Source organism: Oncorhynchus tshawytscha, linkage group LG03 (genome assembly GCF_018296145.1).
Source record: "Oncorhynchus tshawytscha isolate Ot180627B linkage group LG03, Otsh_v2.0, whole genome shotgun sequence".
NCBI lineage: Eukaryota > Metazoa > Chordata > Actinopteri > Salmoniformes > Salmonidae > Oncorhynchus > Oncorhynchus tshawytscha.
This window is the reverse complement of record NC_056431.1, coordinates 78318938-78334007: the sequence shown is the minus strand read 5'-3', so window position 1 is coordinate 78334007 and position 15070 is coordinate 78318938.

Below are 15070 nucleotides of genomic sequence, written 5' to 3'. Positions count from 1 at the left end.
TTCTTCTATTAATGGAACATTAGAATAGTGGAGTCTTCTTCTATTAATGGAACATTAGAATAGTGGAGTCTTCTATTAATGGAACATTAGAATAGTGGAGTCTTCTTCTATTAATGGAACATTAGAATAGTGGAGTCTTCTTCTATTAATGGAACATTAGAATAGTGGAGTCTTCTATTAATGGAACATTAGAATAGTGGAGTCTTCTTTATTAATGGAACATTAGAATAGTGGAGTCTTCTTCTTCTATTAATGGAACATTAGAATAGTGGAGTCTTCTTCTATTAATGGAACATTAGAATAGTGGAGTCTTCTTCTATTAATGGAACATTAGAATAGTGGAGTCTTCTTCTATTAATGGAACATTAGAATAGTGGAGTCTTCTTCTATTAATGGAACATTAGAATAGTGGAGTCTTCTTCTATTAATGGAACATTAGAATAGTGGAGTCTTCTTCTATTAATGGAACATTAGAATAGTGGAGTCTTCTTCTTCTATTAATGGAACATTAGAATAGTGGAGTCTTCTATTAATGGAACATTAGAATAGTGGAGTCTTCTTCTATTAATGGAACATTAGAATAGTGGAGTCTTCTATTAATGGAACATTAGAATAGTGGAGTCTTCTTCTATTAATGGAACATTAGAATAGTGGAGTCTTCTATTAATGGAACATTAGAATAGTGGAGTCTTCTTCTATTAATGGAACATTAGAATAGTGGAGTCTTCTTCTATTAATGGAACATTAGAATAGTGGAGTCTTCTTCTATTAATGGAACATTAGAATAGTGGAGTCTTCTTCTATTAATGGAACATTAGAATAGTGGAGTCTTCTTCTATTAATGGAACATTAGAATAGTGGAGTCTTCTTCTTCTATTAATGGAACATTAGAATAGTGGAGTCTTCTTCTATTAATGGAACATTAGAATAGTGGAGTCTTCTTCTATTAATGGAACATTAGAATAGTGGAGTCTTCTATTAATGGAACATTAGAATAGTGGAGTCTTCTATTAATGGAACATTAGAATAGTGGAGTCTTCTTCTATTAATGGAACATTAGAATAGTGGAGTCTTCTTCTATTAATGGAACATTAGAATAGTGGAGTCTTCTTCTATTAATGGAACATTAGAATAGTGGAGTCTTCTTCTATTAATGGAACATTAGAATAGTGGAGTCTTCTATTAATGGAACATTAGAATAGTGGAGTCTTCTATTAATGGAACATTAGAATAGTGGAGTCTTCTTCTATTAATGTAACATTAGAATAGTGGAGTCTTATTCTTCTATTAATGGAACATTAGAATAGTGGAGTCTTATTCTATTAATGGAACATTAGAATAGTGGAGTCTTCTTCTATTAATGTAACATTAGAATAGTGGAGTCTTATTCTTCTATTAATGGAACATTAGAATAGTGGAGTCTTATTCTTCTATTAATGTAACATTAGAATAGTGGAGTCTTATTCTTCTATTAATGGAACATTAGAATAGTGGAGTCTTCTTCTATTAATGGAACATTAGAATAGTGGAGTCTTCTTCTATTAATGGAACATTAGAATAGTGGAGTCTTCTTCTATTAATGGAACATTAGAATAGTGGAGTCTTCTATTAATGGAACATTAGAATAGTGGAGTCTTCTATTAATGGAACATTAGAATAGTGGAGTCTTCTTCTATTAATGGAACATTAGAATAGTGGAGTCTTCTATTAATGGAACATTAGAATAGTGGAGTCTTCTATTAATGGAACATTAGAATAGTGGAGTCTTATTCTATTAATGGAACATTAGAATAGTGGAGTCTTCTTATTAATGGAACATTAGAATAGTGGAGTCTTCTTCTATTAATGGAACATTAGAATAGTGGAGTCTTCTTCTATTAATGGAACATTAGAATAGTGGAGTCTTCTTCTATTAATGGAACATTAGAATAGTGGAGTCTTCTTCTATTAATGGAACATTAGAATAGTGGAGTCTTCTTCTATTAATGGAACATTAGAATAGTGGAGTCTTCTTCTATTAATGGAACATTAGAATAGTGGAGTCTTCTTCTATTAATGGAACATTAGAATAGTGGAGTCTTCTTCTATTAATGGAACATTAGAATAGTGGAGTCTTCTTCTATTAATGGAACATTAGAATAGTGGAGTCTTCTTCTATTAATGGAACATTAGAATAGTGGAGTCTTCTTCTATTAATGGAACATTAGAATAGTGGAGTCTTCTATTAATGGAACATTAGAATAGTGGAGTCTTCTTCTATTAATGGAACATTAGAATAGTGGAGTCTTCTTCTATTAATGGAACATTAGAATAGTGGAGTCTTCTTCTATTAATGGAACATTAGAATAGTGGAGTCTTCTATTAATGGAACATTAGAATAGTGGAGTCTTCTTCTATTAATGGAACATTAGAATAGTGGAGTCTTCTTCTATTAATGGAACATTAGAATAGTGGAGTCTTCTTCTATTAATGGAACATTAGAATAGTGGAGTCTTCTTCTATTAATGGAACATTAGAATAGTGGAGTCTTCTATTAATGGAACATTAGAATAGTGGAGTCTTCTTCTATTAATGGAACATTAGAATAGTGGAGTCTTCTTCTATTAATGGAACATTAGAATAGTGGAGTCTTCTATTAATGGAACATTAGAATAGTGGAGTCTTCTTCTTCTATTAATGGAACATTAGAATAGTGGAGTCTTCTTCTATTAATGGAACATTAGAATAGTGGAGTCTTCTTCTATTAATGGAACATTAGAATAGTGGAGTCTTCTTCTATTAATGGAACATTAGAATAGTGGAGTCTTCTTCTATTAATGGAACATTAGAATAGTGGAGTCTTCTTCTATTAATGGAACATTAGAATAGTGGAGTCTTCTATTAATGGAACATTAGAATAGTGGAGTCTTCTTCTATTAATGGAACATTAGAATAGTGGAGTCTTCTTCTATTAATGGAACATTAGAATAGTGGAGTCTTCTTCTATTAATGGAACATTAGAATAGTGGAGTCTTCTTCTATTAATGGAACATTAGAATAGTGGAGTCTTCTTCTATTAATGGAACATTAGAATAGTGGAGTCTTCTTCTATTAATGGAACATTAGAATAGTGGAGTCTTCTTCTATTAATGTAACATTAGAATAGTGGAGTCTTCTTCTATTAATGGAACATTAGAATAGTGGAGTCTTCTTCTATTAATGGAACATTAGAATAGTGGAGTCTTCTATTAATGGAACATTAGAATAGTGGAGTCTTCTTCTATTAATGTAACATTAGAATAGTGGAGTCTTCTTCTATTAATGGAACATTAGAATAGTGGAGTCTTCTATTAATGGAACATTAGAATAGTGGAGTCTTCTTCTATTAATGGAACATTAGAATAGTGGAGTCTTCTTCTATTAATGGAACATTAGAATAGTGGAGTCTTCTATTAATGGAACATTAGAATAGTGGAGTCTTCTATTAATGGAACATTAGAATAGTGGAGTCTTCTTCTATTAATGGAACATTAGAATAGTGGAGTCTTCTATTAATGGAACATTAGAATAGTGGAGTCTTCTTCTATTAATGGAACATTAGAATAGTGGAGTCTTCTATTAATGGAACATTAGAATAGTGGAGTCTTCTTCTATTAATGTAACATTAGAATAGTGGAGTCTTCTTCTATTAATGGAACATTAGAATAGTGGAGTCTTCTTCTATTAATGGAACATTAGAATAGTGGAGTCTTCTTCTATTAATGGAACATTAGAATAATGGAGTCTTCATCTATTAATGGAACATTAGAATAGTGGAGTCTTCTTCTTCTATTAATGGAACATTAGAATAGTGGAGTCTTCTTCTATTAATGGAACATTAGAATAGTGGAGTCTTCTTCTATTAATGGAACATTAGAATAGTGGAGTCTTCTATTAATGGAACATTAGAATAGTGGAGTCTTCTATTAATGGAACATTAGAATAGTGGAGTCTTCTTCTATTAATGGAACATTAGAATAGTGGAGTCTTCTTCTATTAATGGAACATTAGAATAGTGGAGTCTTCTTCTATTAATGGAACATTAGAATAGTGGAGTCTTCTTCTATTAATGGAACATTAGAATAGTGGAGTCTTCTATTAATGGAACATTAGAATAGTGGAGTCTTCTATTAATGGAACATTAGAATAGTGGAGTCTTCTTCTATTAATGTAACATTAGAATAGTGGAGTCTTATTCTTCTATTAATGGAACATTAGAATAGTGGAGTCTTATTCTATTAATGGAACATTAGAATAGTGGAGTCTTCTTCTATTAATGTAACATTAGAATAGTGGAGTCTTATTCTTCTATTAATGGAACATTAGAATAGTGGAGTCTTATTCTTCTATTAATGTAACATTAGAATAGTGGAGTCTTATTCTTCTATTAATGGAACATTAGAATAGTGGAGTCTTCTTCTATTAATGGAACATTAGAATAGTGGAGTCTTCTTCTATTAATGGAACATTAGAATAGTGGAGTCTTCTTCTATTAATGGAACATTAGAATAGTGGAGTCTTCTATTAATGGAACATTAGAATAGTGGAGTCTTCTATTAATGGAACATTAGAATAGTGGAGTCTTCTTCTATTAATGGAACATTAGAATAGTGGAGTCTTCTATTAATGGAACATTAGAATAGTGGAGTCTTCTATTAATGGAACATTAGAATAGTGGAGTCTTATTCTATTAATGGAACATTAGAATAGTGGAGTCTTCTTCTATTAATGGAACATTAGAATAGTGGAGTCTTCTTCTATTAATGGAACATTAGAATAGTGGAGTCTTCTTCTATTAATGGAACATTAGAATAGTGGAGTCTTCTTCTATTAATGGAACATTAGAATAGTGGAGTCTTCTTCTATTAATGGAACATTAGAATAGTGGAGTCTTCTATTAATGGAACATTAGAATAGTGGAGTCTTCATCTATTAATGGAACATTAGAATAGTGGAGTCTTCTTCTATTAATGGAACATTAGAATAGTGGAGTCTTCTTCTATTAATGGAACATTAGAATAGTGGAGTCTTCTTCTTCTATTAATGGAACATTAGAATAGTGGAGTATTCTTCTATTAATGGAACATTAGAATAGTGGAGTCTTCTTCTATTAATGGAACATTAGAATAGTGGAGTCTTCTTCTATTAATGGAACATTAGAATAGTGGAGTCTTCTTCTATTAATGGAACATTAGAATAGTGGAGTCTTCTTCTATTAATGGAACATTAGAATAGTGGAGTCTTCTTCTATTAATGGAACATTAGAATAGTGGAGTCTTCTTCTATTAATGGAACATTAGAATAGTGGAGTCTTCTTCTATTAATGGAACATTAGAATAGTGGAGTCTTCTTCTATTAATGGAACATTAGAATAGTGGAGTCTTCTTCTATTAATGGAACATTAGAATAGTGGAGTCTTCTTCTATTAATGGAACATTAGAATAGTGGAGTCTTCTATTAATGGAACATTAGAATAGTGGAGTCTTCTTCTTCTATTAATGGAACATTAGAATAGTGGAGTCTTCATCTATTAATGGAACATTAGAATAGTGGAGTCTTCTTCTATTAATGGAACATTAGAATAGTGGAGTCTTCATCTATTAATGGAACATTAGAATAGTGGAGTCTTCTTCTATTAATGGAACATTAGAATAGTGGAGTCTTCTTCTATTAATGGAACATTAGAATAGTGGAGTCTTCTATTAATGGAACATTAGAATAGTGGAGTCTTCTTCTATTAATGGAACATTAGAATAGTGGAGTCTTCTTCTATTAATGGAACATTAGAATAGTGGAGTCTTCTTCTATTAATGGAACATTAGAATAGTGGAGTCTTCTTCTATTAATGGAACATTAGAATAGTGGAGTCTTCTTCTATTAATGGAACATTAGAATAGTGGAGTCTTCTTCTATTAATGGAACATTAGAATAGTGGAGTCTTCTTCTATTAATGGAACATTAGAATAGTGGAGTCTTCTTCTATTAATGGAACATTAGAATAGTGGAGTCTTCTATTAATGGAACATTAGAATAGTGGAGTCTTCTTCTATTAATGGAACATTAGAATAGTGGAGTCTTCTATTAATGGAACATTAGAATAGTGGAGTCTTCTTCTATTAATGGAACATTAGAATAGTGGAGTCTTCTTCTATTAATGGAACATTAGAATAGTGGAGTCTTCTTCTATTAATGGAATATTAGAATAGTGGAGTCTTCTATTAATGGAACATTAGAATAGTGGAGTCTTCTTCTATTAATGGAACATTAGAATAGTGGAGTCTTCTTCTATTAATGGAACATTAGAATAGTGGAGTCTTATTCTTCTATTAATGGAACATTAGAATAGTGGAGTCTTCTATTAATGGAACATTAGAATAGTGGAGTCTTCTTCTATTAATGGAACATTAGAATAGTGGAGTCTTCTATTAATGGAACATTAGAATAGTGGAGTCTTCTTCTATTAATGGAACATTAGAATAGTGGAGTCTTCTTCTATTAATGGAACATTAGAATAGTGGAACATTAGAATAGTGGAGTCTTCTTCTATTAATGGAACATTAGAATAGTGGAGTCTTCTTCTATTAATGGAACATTAGAATAGTGGAGTCTTCTTCTATTAATGGAACATTAGAATAGTGGAGTCTTCTTCTATTAATGGAACATTAGAATATGGAACATTAGAGTCTTCTTCTATTAATGGAACATTAGAATAGTGGAGTCTTCTTCTATTAATGGAACATTAGAATAGTGGAGTCTTCTTCTATTAATGGAACATTAATGGAACATTGGAGAATAGAATGGAGTCTTCTTCTATTAATGGAACATTAGAATAGTGGAGTCTTCTTCTATTAATGGAACATTAGAATAGTGGAGTCTTCTATTAATGGAACATTAGAATAGTGGAGTCTTCTTCTATTAATGGAACATTAGAATAGTGGAGTCTTCTTCTATTAATGGAACATTAGAATAGTGGAGTCTTCTTCTATTAATGGAACATTAGAATAGTGGAGTCTTCTTCTATTAATGGAACATTAGAATAGTGGAGTCTTCTTCTATTAATGGAACATTAGAATAGTGGAGTCTTATTCTATTAATGGAACATTAGAATAGTGGAGTCTTCTTCTATTAATGGAACATTAGAATAGTGGAGTCTTCTTCTATTAATGGAACATTAGAATAGTGGAGTCTTCTTCTATTAATGGAACATTAGAATAGTGGAGTCTTCTTCTATTAATGGAACATTAGAATAGTGGAGTCTTCTTCTATTAATGGAACATTAGAATAGTGGAGTCTTCTTCTATTAATGGAACATTAGAATAGTGGAGTCTTCTTCTATTAATGGAACATTAGAATAGTGGAGTCTTCTTCTATTAATGGAACATTAGAATAGTGGAGTCTTATTCTTCTATTAATGGAACATTAGAATAGTGGAGTCTTCTATTAATGGAACATTAGAATAGTGGAGTCTTCTTCTTCTTCTATTAATGGAACCAGAGTCGTCCGGGTTAGGGGAGGGTTTGGTCGGCAGGGATGTCCTTGTCTCATTGCGTAATAGCGACTCCTGTGGCGGGCCCGGCGCAGTGCACGCTGACATGGTTGCCAAGTACATGGTGTTTTCCTCCGAATACATTGATGCGGCTGGCGTCCGGGTTAAGTGTGTCAAGAAGCAGTGCGGCTCTCGGCCTTCGCCTCTCCAGAGTCCATACGGGATTTGCAGCGTTGAGACAAGACTGTAACTACCAATTGGAAACCATGAAATCGGGGAGAGAACTGGCTACATTTTTATTTCCAAATATGCACTCAATAATACACCGGGTTCTAAAATCCATGACATAGTGATATCGGATCATTCTCCTGTGTCATGTTTAATTACACTAAAATACACATAGTGACAGAATTTGAAGAAGGAACAGAGCGCATCTTCCGGACCCAAAATGTATTAAAAACGCAAAACCTCCCAAAAATTCAACCTTTACAAATGTTGACATAGAGGACAGAGAAAAGCCGAACCCACGATATAATTTATTATGCCTTTAAGGCATACATTATGGAAATGATAATCTCTTACTCTGATAAAGTTAAATCTAATTTAGAAATTTAAATAAAATTAAAATAAATTACTATTTTAGAAAAAAGCCGAGAAAAAATGAAATAATAGACAGCAAAAATTTTAAGAATAACTCGTGATCTACATCAATTCTGTTAAGTGGTCCACAATAATACATAGGATGCTTAATAAGTGACAACCACAAATATATAAAGATATCTTTATATATTATTTATTTATAGATTTATTTTATATTATACTCAACAATATGAAAGCAGATCAAAACTTTGAAATAACACATATTTTATTTTATTTTTATTTCACCTTTATTTAACAAGGTAGGCAAGTTGAGAACAAGTTCTCATTTACAATTGCGATCTTGAACTTGACTAGACTTGCCTAGTTAAATAAAGGTTAAAAAAAAAAAAAAAAAAAAAAGGGGGACTTTACCTAGCAGGGTCTTGTAGATGACCTGGAGCCAGTGGGTGATGGAATGATGGAATGATGGAATGATGGAATGATGGAATGATGGAATGATGTCGTACCCAAAAAAGTGTTAAACACTGAACTCCACGGGGCCCTGAACTCACGGGGCCCTAAACTCCACGGGGCCCTGAACTCCAGGGGGGCCCTGAACTCACGGGGCCCTGAACTCCACGGCGCCCTGAACTCCACGGGGCCCTGAACTCACGGGGCCCTGAACTCCAGGGGGCCCTGAACTCCACGGGGCCCTGAACTCACGGGGCCCTGAACTCCAGGGGGCCCTGAACTCACGGGGCCCTGAACTCCACGGCGCCCTGAACTCCACGGGGCCCTGAACTCACGGGCCCTGAACTCCACGGGGCCCTGAACTCCATGGGGCCCTGAACTCCACGGGGCCCTGAACTCCACGGGGCCCTGAACTCCACGGGGCCCTGAACTCCAGGGGGGCCCTGAACTCCACGGGGCCCTGAACTCCAGGGGGGCCCTGAACTCCACGGGGCACTCATTTGATTTTGTTGGTCACTCTCACCCAGATATCATTAACATGGCATAAGTCTTGGCAAATGGGCAGAATTGCAGGAAATGTAAAACTGCAACAAACAAAAAAATGCCTTGTGGCAAAATGAGTGGAAAGTTGTCAATTACAAAAACTGTAGAATTGCAAGAAAATCCACTTTAAGGAGAAAACATCCAGACTGGAGTTGGTGGAGTTAAGTCTACTTGCCCAATGAAACCATAGACAGACTGTCTCTACAGTATTTCCCTGTCTCTGTTAAACTCATCTGCCCAATTCAGGGACATGCTTAAAGATAAAGGGATAAAAAGCAATAGCTTTAGATAGAAAGAATATTAAAAAGTGTATTTTAATGTTTTGTTTATAGGAAATTTGTCAAATGTATTTTCACCCAATGACCCAGTCAATCAGGTTAGTGTGTTGGGACCACCAGTCAGCAGGCTAGTATGTTGGGACCAGCCAGTCAACAGGGTTTCGTGTTGGGACCAGTCAACAGCAGGGGTTAGTGTGTTGAGACCAGTCAACAGGGTTAGTGTGTTGCACCAGTCGGTCAACAGGGTTAGTGTGTTGGGACCAGTCAGTCAACAGGTGTTAGTGTGTTGGGACCAGTCATCAGGCGTCAGGGTGTGTTGGGACCAGTCATGTCAGCTAGTGTGCTGCGACCAGTCAGTCAACAGGCTAGTGTGCTGGGACCAGTCAGCAGCCAGTGCGGTTGGGACCAGTCAACAGGGTGTTATGTGCGGACCAGTCAGCCAGCAGGGTTGCAGTGTTGGGACCAGTCAACAGGGTTAGTGTGCTGGGACCAGTCAACAGCTGTTAGTAGCAGCTGGGACCAGTCAGTCAAACGTTATGTGTTGGGACCAGTCAGTCAGGGTTAGTGTCTTGGGACCAGTCAACAGGGTTAGTGTGTTGGGACCAGTCAGTCAGCAGGGTTAGTGTGTTGGGACCAGTCAGTCACGGGCTAGTGTGTTGGGACCAGTCATCAGGGTTAGTGTGTTGGGACCAGTCAGTCAGCAGCGTGCTGCACGGTCAGTCAGGTTAGTGACAGTCGGGTCAGGTGCCGCATGCCAGGCTGTCAGTGTTGCTGGGACCAGTCAGCGCAGGTTGCGCTAAACTGAACAGCAGGGACGAGTGGTGCTGTATCCAGTCAGCGGGGTTAGTGGAACAGTCGGGAGGTGCCACAGTCACCAGGGTTAGGTGTGCGGAGCCAGTCAGTGCGAGCCAGTCGCACTAGTGTGTTGCACAGTCAGTCGGTCAGGGTGCAAGCTGTGTTGGGCACCAGATCAGCACCAGGGTTAGTGTAAGCGGGAGACCCAGCCAGTCAACTAGTTCAGAGAGTTTGGGACCTGAAACAACAGGGTGGTGTGTTGGGACCAGTCAACAGGCCAGCATGGGGACCATCGGTGGGCTAGTGTGTCGACCAGACTGACAGGTGGCTAGTGCGGTTGCAGACTCGCCAGTCAACAGGCTAGGTGTGTTGAACCAGCTTCTCGCATAACAGGCGAACAAACAGGGCCTGGGTGCGCCAGCGGGACCAGTCGTCAGCAGGTTGGGACTGTCAGTTAGTGTTGCATCCACTCCGGCGGGTCAGTGCTGCTGGGATCCAGGCTGCAGCCTGTAGCAGGTTAGTGTGCTGGGGACCAGCGCTAGACCAAGTCAGGCTGAGTGCGTTGGGCACCAGTCAATGACAGCATGCTAGTTATGCTGGGACCCAGTCAAGGTGGTCGAGGCTGCGCTGGGAACTAGTCACCAGGGTGGTGTGTTGGGACCAGTCGTCGTCAGGTCGAAGGTATGGGCGCCAGTCAGTCATACAGGCTATGTTGCGACCAGCCAGCCGAGTCAGGTGTTTGTGGGACCAGTCATCTGCTGGGCGCAGTGACCAAGTCATCAGCCAGTGCTGGGACTGTCAACCAGGTTGCGTGTGTAGGTGTAGTTAGCATGGGGACCAGCTCGGCAGTCAGTGCGCTGGGTGAACGAGCCAGTCAGCGTGTTGGGAGCCAAAGTCAACAGGCGCCTGAGTGCTAGACGGATCCAAACAAGATGGTTTAGTGTGCTGGGACCATCGCAAGCGGTGTTAGTGTGCTGGGACCAGGCAGACAGCGGCTACTGGTGGTTGGGATCCAATGGCTCAGCGTGGGCGTTAGTGTGGTTGGGACCAGTCAGCGCCAGGGCCAGGTGCGGGGACCAGTCAGTCAGCAGAGTTGTAGTCCAGTCAGCCGACCGCGCTGCGTCAACGTGTCAGTGGCTGGTGAGCAGACAGTCAACAGGCTAGTGTGTGCCACGTCAGTCAAAGCAGCGTCGTCGGCAGGTTGGCAGGCGACTAGTGCTAGTGTTGTTGGGACTCAGTCAGCACAGGCTAGGTGCTGTTGGGATCCAGTCATACAGGCTGGTATGTTGGGACCGAGTCAGCAGGGGTTATGTTGTTGAACCAGGTCATGCAGGGTTACTGTGTTGGGGACCAGTCAACACTGGACTTAGTGTGTTGGGACCAGTCAACAGGGTCAGTAGCTTGGAACCAATGCACATGTGTAGTTACGTGTAGCCGGGACCATATCAACAGGCTTATGTGTTGGGAACTGATCAGTCAGCATGTGGTGTTGGGACAGTCAGCAAGGTTGCAGGGCGAGACCCAGTCAACAGGGTTTAGCTGATAATGCTTGAGATCAGCCAGTCAACAGTTTAGTGTGTGTTGGGACCACATGCCGTAGGGTGTTGGGACCAGTCGTCAACAGGGCAGTGCTGATCACCTGGTCAGCAGGTTAGTGCTGGAGACCGGGTCAACAGGGTTAGTGTGTTGGACCCAGTCAACAGTAGTTGTGTTGGGACCAGTCGAGGCAGCAGTAGCTGAGTGCTAAGCCGCAGGACCTGACTCAGCAGGGTTAGTGTGTTGGGACCCAGTCAGTCAGCAGGGTTAGTGTGTTGGGACCAGTCAGTCAGCAGGGTTAGTGTGTTGGGACCAGTCAGTCAGCAGGGTTAGTGTGTTAGGGACCAGTCAGTCAGTCGAGGGTTAGTGTGTGTTGGGACCAGCACAAACTAGGCTAGTGTGCTGGGGCCAGTCAACAGGGTTAGTGTGCTGAAATCAGCCAGTCAACAGGGCTGAGTGTGTGACCAGTCAAATCAGCAGGGTTAGTGTGTTGGGACCAGTCAGTCAGCAGGGTTAGTGTGTTGGGACCAGTCAGTCAGCAGGGTTAGTGTGTTGGGACCAGTCATAGGGTTGGGGACCAGTCAGTCAGCAGGGTTAGTGTGTTGGGACCAGTCAGTCAACAGGGTTAGTGTGTTGGGACCAGTCAGTAGCAGGGTTAGTGTGTTGGGACCAGTCAACAGGGTTAGTGTGTTGGGACCAGTCAGTACAGGGTTAGTGTGTTGGGACCAGTCAGTCAGCAGGGTTAGTGTGTTGGGACCAGTCAGTCTCCAGGGTTAGTATGTTAGGGACAGTCAATCCAGTGGTGTTGAGACCAGTTAAGGTGAATATTTAGAACCAATCCAATCAGGTAAATATTAGAGACCAATCAATCTAACAAGGGTAAATGTGTGGGAACCAATCAGCAAGAATTAGTAATATTAGAACCAATCAACAAGGTTATGTTAGGAACCAATCAAAGATTAAATGTATTAGAACCAATCAATCAACAAGGTGAAGTGTGTTAGAACCAATCATCTAGAATTAGTAATATTAGAACCAATCAATCCACAACAAGGTGAATAATATTTAGACAATCAACAGGAATTTAGTATATTAGAACCAATCCAATCACAAATTTGAAATGTGTAGAACCCAATCAAACAAGTATGTTAGGAACCAATCATCCCAACAGGGGTGAGTAATGTTAGAACCAATCATGTCAAGGCCAAAATATGTTGAGACCAACCAATCCAACAAGGGTTAGCGAATCGAGACAGTCAGCATAGGGTTAGGGGATCCGAAATGCAGTGTGTCTGACCAATCAAACAGGGGCATATGTGTTAGAGCCCAATCAACAACTGTCAGTGGCTGGGATCATCAGCAGGTTAGTGTTGGGACCAGTCAGCAGCAGGTTAGTGTGTTGGGACAGTCAGTCAACAGGGTGTAGTGTTTGAGACCAGTCAACAGGGCTTAGTATGTTGGGACCAGCCAGTCAGCAGGAGTTAGTGTGTTGAGATCCAGTCAACAGGGGTAGTGTGTTGAACCAAATCACAGAGTCTAGTGGCTGGGACCAGTCATAGCTAGTAGTGTTGGAGACCAGATCACGTCACAGGGCAGTGACACGTAGAACCAGCGCGTCAACAGTGCATAGTATGTTGACCAACCAGTCGTCAGCAGGGTGAGGTGGGCTGAACCCCACCAACAGGCTAGCGTGCTGGGAATCAGTCAACAGGGTCAGTGATGTTAGGAACAGTCCAGTCAAAGAGTTAGTGCGTGTTGGGACCAGTCAGTCAGCAGGGTTAGTGCGTGTTGGGAACCACAGCAACAACAGAGGTTGAGTGTTGATCGACCCGAGTCAGAATCAGCAGGTTTAGTGTGTTGGGACGCCAGTCAACAGGCTGAGTGTGTCATGTGAGACCGAAACTCAGACAGGGTTAGTAGTGTTGGACCAGTCGAGCCACAGTAGGGCGTAGTGTGTTAGATACCAATCAGTCAAGAGTAGTAGTGTTGGGGACCCAGTCAGTCAGCTAGGTTAGTGTGTTGGGACCAGTCAGTCAACAGGGTTAGTGTGTTGGGACCAGTCAGTCATGTTAGTGTGTTGGGACCAGTCATCAGCAGGGCTAGTGTGTTGGGACCAGTCAGCACAGGTTTGAGTGTGTTGAGACCAGTCAGTCACAGGGTTATGTGTTGAGACCAGTCAACAGGGTTGAGTGTTGGGACCAGTCATCCCAGGTTAGTGTGTTGGGACCAGTCAGCAGGGGTTGTGTGTTGGGACCATGTCGGTCAACAGGGTTGGTGTGTTTGAGACCAGTCATCCAAGGATTTGAGTTGTTGGGACAGTCCAGTCAACATGGGGTTGTGTGTTGGGACCAGTCAGTCCAAAAGTTGGTGTGTTGGTACCAGTCAACAGGGTTAGTGTGTTGGGACCAGTCAGGTCAGCAGGGTTAGTGTGTTGGGACCAGTCAGCAGGGCTGAGTAGTGTTGGGACCAGCCAGTCAGCAGGGTAGTGTGTTGGGACCCAGTCAATCAGCAGGGCTTAGTGTAAGCTGGGACCAGCCACCCAGCAGGGCTAGGCGTGTTGGGATCCAGACAACAGCGTGTGAGCTAAACACGAAACAAAGGGCTAGTGGCTGGGACCAGTCATCACAGGGCCATAGTGGCGTCGGTACCAGATCAGCCACGTCAGTGTAAGCCGACCAGTCAACAAAATGAAGAGGCTAGTGTGAGCTGGGACCAGTCAATCCAGCAGGCTGAGGTGGGCTGAACCCCATCACAACAGGGCTGGCAAGTGCTGGGACGAGTCAAACAGTGATATCGGAACTAGTGGCCAACCAAAGATCACAGTGTGTGTTGGGATCCAGTCACAGCGTGCTAGTGTGTGTTTGGGACCACTGTGAGACAGCGTGATGGGACCCAGTCACGAAACATGGCGTTGAGTGGTGGTTTGGACCGAGCAGACAGCAGGGTTCGTGTGGTTGGGACGGCATCAACAGGCTGAGTGCCGAACCGAGACTGGGACAGGTTTGAAAGACTCGTTGGGACTGAGTCAGGCGAGGTGTTAGACTGCAAATGTAGAAGAGTACGGTTGCCAATCAGTGGTGCCAGTGTTGCGAACCAGGCCGTCAACAGGGTTGGTGTGGTTGGGACCAGTCAGCAGGGCTAGGTGTGTTGGGACCAGCCAGTCAGCAGGGCTAGTGTGCTGGGACTCAGTCAGTCAACAGGGTTAGTTTGTCTGGGACCCAGTCACAACAGGGTTAGTGTGTTAGGGACAGTCAGCAGGGTTAGTGTGTTGGGTGACAGTCAACAGGGGTCGTGTGTTGGGACAGTCAACAGGGTTATTGGGTTGGACGTCCGTCAGCAGGGTAGTTGTTGGGACCAAGTCAGC